The sequence below is a fragment of the Sciurus vulgaris genome, assembly GCF_902686455.1.
Source record: "Sciurus vulgaris genome assembly, chromosome: 2".
NCBI classification, from domain to species: Eukaryota; Metazoa; Chordata; class Mammalia; order Rodentia; family Sciuridae; genus Sciurus; species Sciurus vulgaris.
This window is the reverse complement of record NC_136462.1, coordinates 156,199,715-156,214,051: the sequence shown is the minus strand read 5'-3', so window position 1 is coordinate 156,214,051 and position 14,337 is coordinate 156,199,715.

Here is a 14,337-nt window from a genome sequence, read left to right as displayed (position 1 = left end):
TGATTTCTTGTACTTTGGGAGTCTTCTTAAGGAAGTCTGATCCTAAGCCAACATGATGAAGATTCGGGCCTAATTTGTCTTCTATTTGGTGCAGGGTTTCCAGTCTAATTTCTAAGTCTTTCATCCGTTTTGAGTCAAATTTTGTGCAGGGTGAGAGATAAAGGTTTAATTTCATTTTTCTGCATATGAATTTCCAGTTTTCCCTGCACCATTTGTTGAGTAGGCTATCTTTTCTTCATTGTATGTTTTTGACTCCTTTGTCTAGTATGAGGTAGCTGTATCTATGTGTTTATGTATTTATGTATTTATTCTCTATGTCTTCTATTCTGTACCATTGGTTGACCTATTTGGTGCCAAAACCATGCCATTTTTGTTACTATTGCTCTATAATATAGTTTAAGGTCTGGTATTGTGATATCTCCTGCTTCACTCTTTCTGCTGAGGATTGCTTTGGCTATTTGAAGTCTCTTATTCTTCCAGATGAAGTTCATGATTGCTTTCTCTATTTCTATGAGGAATGTCATTGGAATCTTAATTGGAATTGCATTGAATCTGAATAGTTCCATTGGTATTATGGCCATTTTCACAAGATTAATTCTGCCTATCCAAGAACAAGGGAGATCTTTCCATCTTCTAAGGTTTTCTTTAATTTCTTTCTTAAGTGTTCTTAGTTTCATTGTAGAGGTCTTTCACTTCTTTCATTAGATAAATTTCCAATTTTTTTAAGGCTATTGTGAATGGAGTGGTTTTCCTAATTTCTCCTTCAGAGGATTCATCACTTATGAATAGAAATGCATTAGATTTATGCATATTGATTTTATATCCTGCTACTTTGCTGAATTCATTTATTACTTCTAGAAGTTTTCTAGTGGAGTTTTGGGATCCTCCAAATATAGAATCATGTCATTGGCAAATAGTGATAGCTTAAGTTCTTCTTTTCCTTTTCATATCCCTTTAGTTTCTTTGGTCTGTCTAATTGCTCTGGCTAGTGTTTCAAGGACAATGTTGAATAAAAATGGTGAAAGAGGGCATTTCTGTCTTGTTCCATGTTTAGAGGGAATGGAGTTTTTCTCCATTTAGAATGATGTTGGCTGTGGACTTAGAATAGATAGCCCTTAAATGTTGAGGTAAGTTCCTACTATTCCTATTTCTTCTAGTGTTTTGAGCATGAAAGGGTGCTGTATTTTATCAAATGCTCTCTCAGCATCTATTGAAATAATCATATGATTCTTAACTTTAAGTCTATTGATGTGATGAATTACATGTATTGATTTCTGGATGTTGAACCAACCTTCCTTCCCTGGGATAAACTCCACTTGATTATGATGTGATGAATTACATGTATTGATTTCCGGATGTTGAACCAACCTTGCATTCCTGGGATAAACTCCACTTGATTATGGTGGACTATCTTTTTAATACATTTTTGTATGCGATTTGAAAGAATTTTGTTAAGGATTTTTACATCTATGTTCATGAGGGATATTGGTCTTAAGTTTTCTTTCCTTGATGAATCTTTGTCTTGTTGGTATCAGAGTGAAACTAGTTTCATAGAATGAGTTTGGAAGGGTTCCCTCCTTTTCTATTTTGTGGAATACTTTGAGGAGTATTGGTATTATTAAGGTGTTATAGAATTCTGCTGAGAACTCATCTGGTCCTGGGCTTTTCTTGGTTGGTAGACTTTTGATGGCTTCTTCTATTTTGGTTCTTGAAATTGATCTGTTTAAATTGTGTATTCAGTTTAGGAGGATCATATGTCTCTCAAAATTTGTCAATGTCTGTGATATTTTCTATTTTGTTGGAGTATAGATTTTCAAAGTAGCTTCTAATTATGTTTTGTATTTCAATGGTGTCTGTCATGATCTTTCCTTTTTCATCACAAATTCTAGTAATTTGGGTTTTCTCTCTCCTTCTCTTCATTAGTGTGGCTAAGGGTTTATCAATTTTGTTTGCTCTTTCAAAGAACCAACTTTTTGTTTTCTCAATTTTTTGAACTGTTTCTCTTATTTCAATTTCATTGATTTCAGCTCTGATTTTAATTATTTACTGTCTTTTACTACTTTTGGTGTTGATCTGTTCTTTTTCTAGGACTTTGAGATGTAATGTTAGGTCATTTTGTTGTTGACTTTTATTCTTTAAATGTGTGAGTTCAATGCAAAGAACTTTTCTTTTAGTACTGCTTGCAGAGTGTCCCAGAAATTTTGATATGTTGTGTTGTTGTTCTCATTTACCTCTAAAAAGTATTTTTTTAATTTCCTTCCTGATGTCTTCTGCTATCATTGCATCATTCAATAGTATATTATTTAGTCTCCAGGGGTAGGAGTATTTTTTGTTTTTTATATTGTCATTAATTTCTATTTACATTCCATTATGGTCTGATAGAATACAAGGTAGTATCTCTATTGTATTTACTAATCATGAAATAAAATTAACCAAACTGAGATGATGATAAGAAATCATGAATGGAACCTCCAAGAATTATGGGATATCATGAAAGGACAAAATTTAAGAATTATTGGGATTGAGGAAGGCACAGAAATACAAACCAAAGGAATGAACAGCCTGTTCAATAATAATATATTATTATTAACAACCTGTTCAAATAATATCAGAAAATTTCCCAAACCTGATGAATGAAATGGAAAATCAAATATAAGAGGCTTATAGAATGCCAAATGCACAAAATTACAACAAATCCACACCAAGGCATATTATAATGAAAATACTTAACATACAAAATAAAGATAGAATTTTAAAGACTTACATATAGGGGGAAACCAATATGGATATCAGCAGGTTTTTCAGCCCAGACCCTAAAATCTAGAAGGGCCTGAAATGATATATTTCAAGCTCTGAATGAACATGGATGCCAACCAAGAATCTTATATTCAGCAAAACTAACATTCAGATTTGACAATGAAATAAAATCTTCCATGATAAAAAAAGATAAAAGAATTTACAAAGAGAAAACCTGCATTAAAGACCATTCTCAGCAAAATATTTTATGAGGAAGAAGTGAAAAAAAAAAAAACAGTACAAGTCTGTAAAGGGACGAACTACCCTAAAGGAAAAGTCAATCAAAGGAGAAACCAAGTCAAGTTAAAAAAAAAAAAAAAGCCAAAATTACCAGGAATACAAATCATATCACAATAATAACTCTGAATGTTAATACCCTAAACTCATTAATCAAAAGACATAGTCTGGCAGATTGGATTAAAAATAAAAAGACCTGACAATATGCTGCTTTCAAGAGACTCATCTCATAGAAAAAGACATCCACAGACTAAAGATGAAAGGAGGGTGAATAAGATAACATGCACAGATTACAGACTTAGTAAAAAACATGCACAGATTACAGACTTAGTAAAAAAACAGGGCATCTCCATCCTCATATCAGATAATGTTGACTTCAAATCTACATTAGTCAGAAGGGATGAAGAAGGACATTTCACACTGCTTCAGGGAACCATAAACCAGCAAGACATAATGATTTTAAATATGTATGCCCCAAGCAATGGAGCATCTATGTACATGAAACAAACGCTTCTCAATTTTAAGAATCAAATAGACCAAAACATAATAATAGTGGGGAAATTTAACACACTGCTTTCACCACTGGATAGGTCCTCCAAACAAAAACTGAACAAAGAAACTATAGAATTAAACAATACAATCAATGCTATAGACTTAATGGACATGTATAGAGCATTTCATCCATCATCAAGTGAATACACTTTCTTTTCAGCAGCTCATGGATGCTTCTCTGAAATAGACCATATGCTATGCCACAAAGAAGCCATTGGTAGGCTTTTGATGGCATCTTCAATTTCATTGTTTGAAATTGATATATTTAAATTTTCTATCTCCTCCTGATTCAATTTGAGTAGGCCATTATTCCACTAGAAATTTGTCAGTGTCTTCAAAACTTTCTATTTTATTAGAGTATAAATTTTCAAAATAGTTTTTGATTATTATCTGTATTTCAGTTGTGTCCATTGTGATATTTCCTTTTTCATCACAAATTTTAGTAATTTGAGTTTTCTTTCTTAGCTTGCCAAGAGTTTATTATATTTATTTATTTTTCAAATAACCAATCTTTTGATTCATCAATTTTTTGAAACGTCTTCTTGTTTGGTTGGTTTAATTTCATTGATTTCAGCTCTGATTTTAATTATTTCCTGTCTTCTACTCATGGTGTAGATTTGTTCTTCTTTTTCTAGGGCTTTGAGATGTAATGTTAGTTTATTTATTTGGCAATTTTCTAGACCTTTGATGAATGAACTAAATCTGATGAACTTTCCTCTTAGAACTGCCTTCATAGTGTTCCAGAAATTTTGATATGTTATGTTGCCATTCTCATTTTCCTCTAATTAATTTTTTACTTTAGCTCTAATTTCTTCTGCTATCCATTGGTCATTCAATAGCATATTATTTACACTTCAGGTATTAGAGTAGCTTCTATTTTTTCTTTATTCTTTATTTCTAATTTCATTTCATTATCATCTGATAGAATGCAAGGTATTATCTCTGTTTTTTGTATTTGCTAAGAGTAGCTTTGTGGCCTAAGATATGGTCTATTTTAGAGAAGCATCTCTGTGTTTCTGAGGAGAAAGTGTATTCAGTCATTGAAGGATGAAATATTCTATATGTGTCTGTTAAATATAACTTATTAATTGCTTTTTTAATTCTATAGTTTCTTTATTTAATTTTTGTTTGGAAGATCTGTCCACCGGTGAGAGAGACATGTTAGAGTCAACCAATACTATTTTGTTGTTGTCTCCTTGATTCTTGAAATTGAGAAGGGTTTGTTTGATGTATGTAGATACTCCATTGTTTGGGGCATAAATATTTATGATTGTTATATCTTGTTGATGTATAATTACCTTAAGCAGTATGAAATATCCTTCTTTTTCCCTTCTGATTAACTTTGGCTTGAAGTCTACTTTATCTGATATGAAGATAGAACCTCTACTTATTTAGAAGATTCATGTGAATGATACGTTTTTTCCAATCCTTTTACCTTCAGTCTGTGGATCACCTCACCTTTGAGATGAATCTCTTGGAGACAGCATATCGTTAGTTCTTGTTTTGTAATCCAATCTGCCAGTCTATGTCTTTTGATTGATAAGTTTAGGTCATTTACATTTAATGTTGTTATTGAGAAATGGATATTATTTCCTGTTATTTTTGTTAATTTCTGGTTTTTAATTTGAATTAGTGTCTCCTTTAGATTGACTATTCTTCTAGGGTACTTCCTCCTTTGCAGGTTTTCACTTCAATTTTCATTCCTTCTTCACTAAACATTTTATTGAGTATGTTTTGTAGAGCAGGCTTTCTAGTTGTGAATTCTTTTAACTTTTGTTTATCATGGAAGGTTTTTACTTCATCATCAATTCTGGAGCTTAGTTTTTCTGGGCACAGTGTTCTTGGCTGGTATTCATTTTCTTTCAGAACTTGGTATATATTACTCTAAGACCTTATAGTTCGAAGGTCTGAGTGGAAAAATCAGCTGAGATCCAGATTGGTTCGCCCTCTGTATATGACCTGTCATTTTTTTCTAAGCAACCTTTATAATTCTATCTTTATTCTGTATGTTAGGCATTTTCATTATAATGTGCGTTGATGTGGGTCTATTTTAATTTTGTATATTTGGTGTCTTGTAAGTCTCCTATATTTGATTTTCCATTTCGTTGTTAAGGTTTTGGAAATTTTATGATATTATTTCATTGAAAAGATTGTTCATTCCTTTGATTTGTATCTCCAGGCCTTCATCTATCTGATAAATCTTTGATTTTTTCATGGTATCCCATATTTCTTGGGAACTTTGTTCATGGTCTCATGACATCTTTTCTCCATGGTCAACTTTATTTTCAAGATTATATATTTTGTCTTCCATTGCCTGAAACTCTGTCTTCCATGTGGTCTAGTCTGCTAGTGATGCTTTCAGTTAATTTTTAGTTTGGTTTATTGATTTCTTCATTTTGAGAATTTCTGCTTTATCTTTTTTTCAGATTCTCTCTTTATTGAAGAGATCTTTCACTTCCTGTATTTTCTCTCTGATTTCATTGCCCTTTACCTCACAGATGAGTTTATTCTATATTCCTTCTCTGACATTTCTTCTACTGTGCTGTTGATTGATTTTGTTATTGACATATCTTGGTTTATTGGCAGTGATTTGTTCCCTTGCTTTTTTTCATGTTGTTTGTGTGTCTACCCATCTAACAGTAGGGATCTAAGGGAGTAGAGTTTCTATCTTGTGGACTTATGGTGTCGCTGAAAGTTTCCAGTACATCACTGTTTAGGAGAACACAAATAATAACAACAACTAATGCTAACAATATATAGCATTAACCCAAATCGTTCCTGCCTTGATATCATCAATGCTATTGTCATAATAAAAAATGATCTGATCAGTTATTGTCCACAGTAAAAACTGTAGTTTGCAAAGGGTTTATAATTTTGCATGGTGGACAGGGACAGAACAGAGTGATGTAGGAATTGATGATTATGAAAAAGGATGAGAGAGGATAGAAGTGAAAAATTGAAGAGTGAAAGAGAGAACAACAAAGATTGTCTGTTATCAGAAGAAAGAAGAGAAAGAGAATCAAGGAAAACAGATAAGTGAGAAAAATACATATATAGTAAAAATTTAATAAATTAAAAATAAAAGAGTACAAAACAAAACTGAAATATACTAATCAAACATCCTAGGTCTCAAAATACTGATCCATGAAAAGTAACTGGCTTAGAAAATGCTAGAAATAAGAAAAAACCAAATATGATTATGTATAAGTGTCCATGAACCATTCAGGTCAAAATTAAACAGAGAAAAGGGGGGGAAATGATCTTGATGAAAAGTTAAACAATTGTTTTTGTTTGAGTTAAAAACATTTTCAACTTACCTTATCAACAGTATTAGGTGGGATTGACTGGACTTGGATGCCTGCTCCATTCTCAGGGTGGGGTTAGTGGAGCAAATCCCACAGGCAGATCTCCTGGAGGCGAGTTCAGGCGTAGGTGGTCTCCACGTTCCTCATTGTATGGCAGTTGGTCTAAAGATTTTAAATCACTGCACCACCAGGTTTCAGCAGTTGCTGGTACATGCTGGAAGATTGCACCCCAGGGATTTCCCCTGGGTTCCACTCATGTGAAAGAGTCAATTCTTAGTCCCCTTTTTACCTGCAGACCCCACACTTCCTGGTCCCAGGTTCAGTCTTCAAATTCAATCTCTCCTGCACCTACCCTTTCAAAATCCTGGCCTGGTACCTCTCTCCCAGTTGACCCTGTAAGCAGCCAGATTGTAGGACGGGTGAGAACCGCTTTGGTTTCCACAACCAGCAGTCCCCTGTGTAAATTCCTTGCCATCTTTGATTTTCTCCTGGTTATGTAGGCACACTGTCATGTGGTGTGGGTTTGCCAGGCCTATATTTTGGCCCAAACTTGTGTTTTCCAGGAACTGGTTTTCCCAGCTTCTGGCCCCCTCACTGGTAGCTGCAAAATGATTCCTTCCTCTGTCCTCCAAAGGCAGTTGGGAGAGATGCCGGCTTCTTTCTCACACAAGGATATCATGCTTCATGCCTTTCAGTTCAGTCAGGCAGAAGCCTTTGACCTCTGAACTCTGCATACCCAGACATGCCTCAGACCTCCTAAAAATGTGGGTTCCTTTAATTCCCTTATCCCTTCACTTTGTTTGCAGAGGGCCCACTCTGGCTGGTGCTTCCAGCGGTGGCAGTGGAGGTGATACTGGGGATTTCTTCCTTATTTTATTATATTCAACATTCTGAGGCCCCAGTCTGTTTTGAATGTCCTATATTGGATCTCAGTAAAGTCTTCCCCCCACCCTTTTGTCTTCCACCTTGCTGAGAAGCTGCCTATTTTCTTGTTTTCATGTCACAGAACAGCCAGTACAGTGACCTTCTCTATTCTGCCATCTTGAAACCTCTAAATGCTGGTTTTTGATATATTCTAAACTAGAGACCAGCTGTACCTGACCATTGCCAGTTTTCTATCCTCTACTTTGTCATGAGCACACTTGAATCGTAGGCTCTCTTCATTTCATTACGAGAGAATAATTAAAAGGCAAATAAATCATGAAATATCATGCAGGATGAAAATTCATTCAACACTAAATTCCTCTTCTTTCTGAGAGGTGAGTGATCCGGAATGACTTCATTGAAGACAATGAAAAGCAGAGAGGCCATGAAGAGGAACCCCACCTGCCAATTCTGACTACTCCACTCAATAGAACCAGACAGACAGTAGCCTACAAGGCAGCCTCAGGTTCTGTTGAGACAGAGCTTTTTTTATAGTGTCACAATATTCTACCAAGGACCATCACTGTCCCCTGTTGATCCCTTTTCATTGGTCTGCCCTTTCTGTAGCTGCTGGATTGGTTTCACAATTGCTTTTCTGTTTTTTAGTAGGATTTACATAAACAGCACATTTCCATGACAATATAAATGACTCTAGCACTTTCCAAAGACCATAAACCCAGCAAGCCATTAGCAATAAAAGGAGCTGTCAAACATTGCTCTCAACACACTCAACACCACGGCACAATTCAATTTTTTTTTGAATATTCAAAATACACAAATGTATAATTAAATGCCTTTATTACAAGACTGCTTTTCTGCTAAAGTTATTTGGGTCATATTTGATGACTTTTTAAATATAGATAATTTATGAGATTTCTACAGAGGTTACTGCTTCTAACAATGACAGTGCCAGGTAAGCAATAAATGTTTGTTGAATTGAGTTTTTACTAAAACTATCTCCCTGTCCTCACCTTACCAAACTCTGTTTTTCTGACGATCCATAGAAGGTGGGCAAAGTACTGGTGACACCTGGCCTTGGCACTTGGCCACAGCTAATTAAAACAGGCCTGGATATTACAGCCAAGCCCAGTCAATCAGATTCACTTCCTTGGTAATTTGAACTTGGACCACTGAGAATAAATTACTTAGAATGTGGTGAGCCATGGAAGAGGTAACACTTGGGATCTGAAGCAGCTTGGAGCCAAATGCAAGTATAGCAAAAGGTTCTATGAAATGAAAATAGATTATACACAAGAATAATAGTGGGGGATTACCCCCACCTTTTCCTCTGATCTGTCTTTACAGAGACATTTGTATAGCAACAGTCTTGAGAAGTAGAGAGAATGTTTTCTTTGGAGCAGAGGGAGGATTTGTTGTCTGATGAGAATAACGATAATAATATCAACCTATGGGACTAAGGGCAAGCAGGTTTTCTATCAGCCCCTGATAAGATTAAGATTTCTTTAACTTGGTGATTTCTCAATGCTGATGAAAACTCATTGTGTGTGCAGCAACCTCCTAGGCCCATCTCCCGGTCACCTTCTTGAGCCACGGAAGGGAGGGAGAGTGAGGGAAAGTGATGCTTTTGTGTCCTGCTGTGCTCTGGATAATCAGTAACGAGGTCTCTGAACCAAGAGTCTCCTGTCTTTTCCCAGCAACCACAAAATTGTGGTAAGCTAAGTGGTTAATTTTCAAGTAGGATAAGTTGTCAGTCTCTCACAGTTCTTGACAGAGAGTTAAATAAGCTATGGAGCTACTAAAACTAGGCAGAAGAGAGTGACAGGTAGAAAGCATGGTTAGCAACAAAGAACAAGTCTCATTTCTGAACTGAAGAAATGAGAATCCATCTCAATCCATTCTTACAATGAGCCCTTTTAACTTCCAACTGGGTTTGCAGAAACTTTTATTGAATCTATTTTTAAATATATTCATTATACTCTGAACACTGGTAAGGCAGTGTGTTCTATGCATTGATTCCTGTGTTACTCGCTTTTGAGAGGCTTGAATTTCCACGACTCATGCAGGGATAAAAACATTTCTCAAATGCTCCTATAATTTTCTTCCTTGGACATTGGAAGGAGGACAGGAAAGGCTACTTTCCCACTGTTAATAAAAGTCTAGGAACAGAATGTCTGAACACACAGCCCATTTCCTATAATCACAGTGACTGTAATGATAAGTTTGAGAAGAGTATAAAGTTATGAATTCTAAGCTGAGCATTTTCCGTGCATTAAATGAGTCAACTGTTTCAAAAGGGGTTTAGCACATGGTAATTGTGTCATAAATGTCTGCTTTCTTTATTTCACATTATCTCATTTAGCAAGGTAAGAACCATAGTGTACATCTCTTAAAACTGAGGATTAAATAGGTCAGTGGTTTGTCCAAGAGCAAGGGATCAGAGTGTTTTGTGTTCTGTAAGTAACAGAAAACACAACTAAACACAATAAAACCAGAATGTTGGTCATCTTACTTAGAACAAGGTTGTTCAAATTATGTTATATGCTTGAACAAATATGTCATAATGAATCCCACTATAATGTATAATTAAAAAAATTTAAGAAGTCAAGGGTGGTAGTACCAGAGTTAGCTGCTTCATCAACTCTCACTATTATTAAGTGCTCAAGTTCCTTCCTGTCTGTCTTTCCATCCTCAACATATTCACTGTAACAGTAAGAAAATCTTTTACCTCATAACCACAAGGTGGTTGCATCTCCTCCAAGTATCTTATCTCTAGGAGACAGGAGCCACACCTTTCTTTGAAGTTGCCTTTATAGATCTCTCCACATGTCTTATTGGCCAGAATTTGGTCACATATCCATACCTAAAACAATTCCTGTTTACAGGGAGGAAAGCAATTTGAGCATATGAATACATTTAAAATGTAGTCCTAAACAAAATCAGAGACTGCCAACAAGGACAGAAGCAGTGGGATTTGGGAAACATGCAACAATGGCTAAAGTTTTGCCAAAGCCACACTGGGGCCTCAGGGCCTAAGACTCTATTCCTAAGCTTAGGGTACCACTTCTGTTATGAAAGAAATTTTCTAATCCAGCTTATTAGTCAGAGGCACCTGTGACTATCCAACATGTGTAATACAATTAATACTGAGGAATTGAATTTGAGTATTTTAACTGTAACTTAAATTCAAAGATCTGCATGGCTTCATTGGCTATCACACTGACAACATAGGAACAGCAATGTTAATAGCATTTATGAATCTGGTAACATTGGTGGAGAAGTAGAAATATCCTCTGGGCTTATGATGCTATAGGAATACAATGTGATGCACACACGCAATTTAAGCTCTCTAGTAGTCACATTAAAAAAAAGAAAAGAAATACAGGTAAAATTCATTTTATAATATACTTTATTTTACCTCCATATTCAAAATATTATTATTTCAACATATAACCAATACCAAAAAACAAAAATATATTTACGAGAGATCTCGCTCTTCTGTTCACTCTAAATCCTTCAAATCCTGTGTGTATCTGGCACTTAAGAGCATCTCCGTACTTGAATTCCTTATTTTAAGTGCTTTATGACTTGTGTGGCCAAAGCTGGTCTGGAAATTTCAGAGAGTATCCATCAAAATTTTATTTCCTGATACACAAGTCTGGGAAGCAGACAGATGAGGGAAGCAAGACTCAGAAGACATAAGCCAGCAGCTCTCAGATTCGAGCATCATCAGCGTCCCCTGGCTAACACACAGTCCTGGTCAACCTCAGTGTGTCTGAGGGGCTGGAAAAACCAACCCCTCATCAGGGCTGGAAAAACCAACCCAGGATGTGCATTCTAACAGATGCTATTGATGGGCTGGCACAGGGTCACACTTTGAGAACCATTGTTCTAAAGGCAAGCTCACACCGCTGGTAAGAAGATTCAGAATTAAAGCCCTTGCTTTCCATCTTCTAGCTCATTCCCTTTCTATATACAAAGTTGTGAGGCCAGGTTGCTCAGTCTGAAAACTACTCTCATGGAACATTCTGTAATGGCGCCCACATTCCCTCCAGTGGCCTGCAGCCTGCTCCCACAAAGTGGACAGCAGAGCCTGAGTAATGGGAACACTCTGTAATCACTTCACTAAGGTTGTCTCTCTCAGACCTGTGGCTTTTAAAAACCTTTTTTTTAATCTCATATGATTTTAGTTTCAGTTTCTTTAAAGGGAATCATTTAATAAGCACAGATTCAGTATCCCTCATTCACAATACTTGGAGCCAAAAGTGTTTCAGATTTGAATATATTTTTCAGACTTGGAAATTTAGGTACTTACATCATGAGATATGTAGGGCATGGACCCATGTCTAAACATGAATTTCATGTATGATTAATGTTCATACCCTGAAGATAATTTCATATGGTATTTTTAATAATTTTGTGCATGAAATAAAGTTTCATGGTGGGGAATTTTCTACTTGCAACGTCGTGTTGGTGCTCAAAAAGTTTCAGATCTGGAGCATTTTGGAGGTCAGATTTTGGATTGGAGATGCTCAACCTGTAATAAGGTTCTAAGAAAACCCTCATACTGGGTCTTCAGGGTAGAACCAGGTGCTCTATCACTGCACTGTCTAGGACGTTACTATAGTTCAAGTGGCAATTGGAAGATGATTTCCCCCTCCAGAGGTGATTGTTTAAATCACTTCTGATTAGGATGGTCCACACTTAGCCCTGGGTAAATTTCATCTTTCATGTGACAAACGGCAAAGTTGGTTAAAACCAAGCCAAGCTGCTGGAAACACTTGAGAGGATTCGGTACACCAGCAAGTGACAGAAGTGGCTCTCAAAACTGCTGTCATTGCAGCTAAGGGACCAGTCTCCCTTTGACACTGCTATTTGCAGGAGAAGCTGTATGTCCCTGATCTGTGGACCAGAGGCTTCCAGAGTTGCTCCAGCTTGCAGGTGCCTCCAAACTTGAAGGGCACATTTGAAGGATGAAGGTACTCACAGGTCTAACCAATACTAAACAGGGACTAAGGCCAGCTTCTCATTATAATTTCTAGGTAATTTCATAGGACTTCCTAGCAACTGAAACCAGGTGTACCTGTAGGCAGCCATTTTAACACCTACAGGTCTCTCAGACCCAGATCAGTTCTGGCTCTTCACCACTCATAACAATGTGCAGGGGAATAATTTGGATCTGATGCCAGACATGTAATCAGTGCACAAAAATAGGACCCAGTATACACATTCTACAGCAAAAGGTTGGGGAGGGTGAGGTGAACAGTGTCCTATAAGCAAACTATTTTCCAGCACTTTCTACACAGCTTGGATGTTTCCCTAGGGCTCTTGGAGAAATGAGGTGGCTGATTTCAGGTGCATATTCAGTGCCCTGGGAGAGGACAGTTTTAAAGACCCAGCTGCCCCAACCTCTTCTCCACTGGAGCCCCCAGGCTGCCCTGGACCTTCTTGAGCTTTCTGCTTCTCTGAGCAAAGTGCTCTCTCGGTTTTCCAGACATTTCTCTTGACCTCTTCTTCCAGCCCTCCCAGAGGCTCAGTGAAATCTGTACACTGAGGATCCAGGCTGCCTGCCTCTCTGTAATTCCATCTAATTAAATGTTACATCTGTGCACTTTAGAATTACCTGGAAGCCTTTGAAATATATAGATGCTTGGACTTCACTGCAGACCAAGGGGTTCAGGGTGAACTGGGGTGAGGCATCAGTCTTTGTACAGCCCCCAGGAGTTTCAAACATGCAGCCTGAGTGGAGAGCCTGTACTGTGGTTGAAGACCCCATGCTGCAGGGAGTACAGGTGCTCAGGCAAGTGAGTTCTGGAAGCTGGAGTTGTGATCTCCAGGGTGGGCTCAGACCTCTTCTGTGGTCACCTTAGCAGGGACTGATCCTGTCCTCTCACCTCCCAGCATCATATAGGAAAGATGCTGGTTGGCTCCAGCTCCCTGACTCTGACAAGGAGGTATGCTGCCAATGTTAGCTTGTGCTACATTTTGGATGTTGAATGTCCCCCAAAGGCCCATGTGTGAATGGTTTGATTACCAAGGTGGTGCTATTGGGAGGCAGTGGTACCTTTAAGAGGTGGAGCCTAGTGATAGACCCTTAAGTCATTGGGGGCATGACTCTAAGGGGATTGTGCCCAGCCCTCCTCCCCAAACCCCTCCCTTTTGCTCCCAGACCATTATGTAAGCAGCTTGGTTCTGCCATGTGCTCCCACCATGATGTGTTGACCTCATCCCAGGCCCAAAGCAATAGGTCCAACTGATCTTGGATTGGACTCTCCAAAATTGTGAGTCAATATAAACCTTCTCCCTTTATTAGTCATGTATCTCAGGGAGATAGATAGATGATTGATAGATAGATAGATAGATAGATAGATAGATAGATAGATAGATAGATAGTAATGGAAAACTGACTTATCACAGAATGCTTAGAGCAAAAACAGGCACTTGGAACTTTGAACTACCAACTACCAGTAACCCTGGTTTGGATATACTACTTCTAATAAGTACATATAGAATTTCTCAGTGCCAGATATATCTAATTGCTTCACATAACTCCACCTATTTGGAC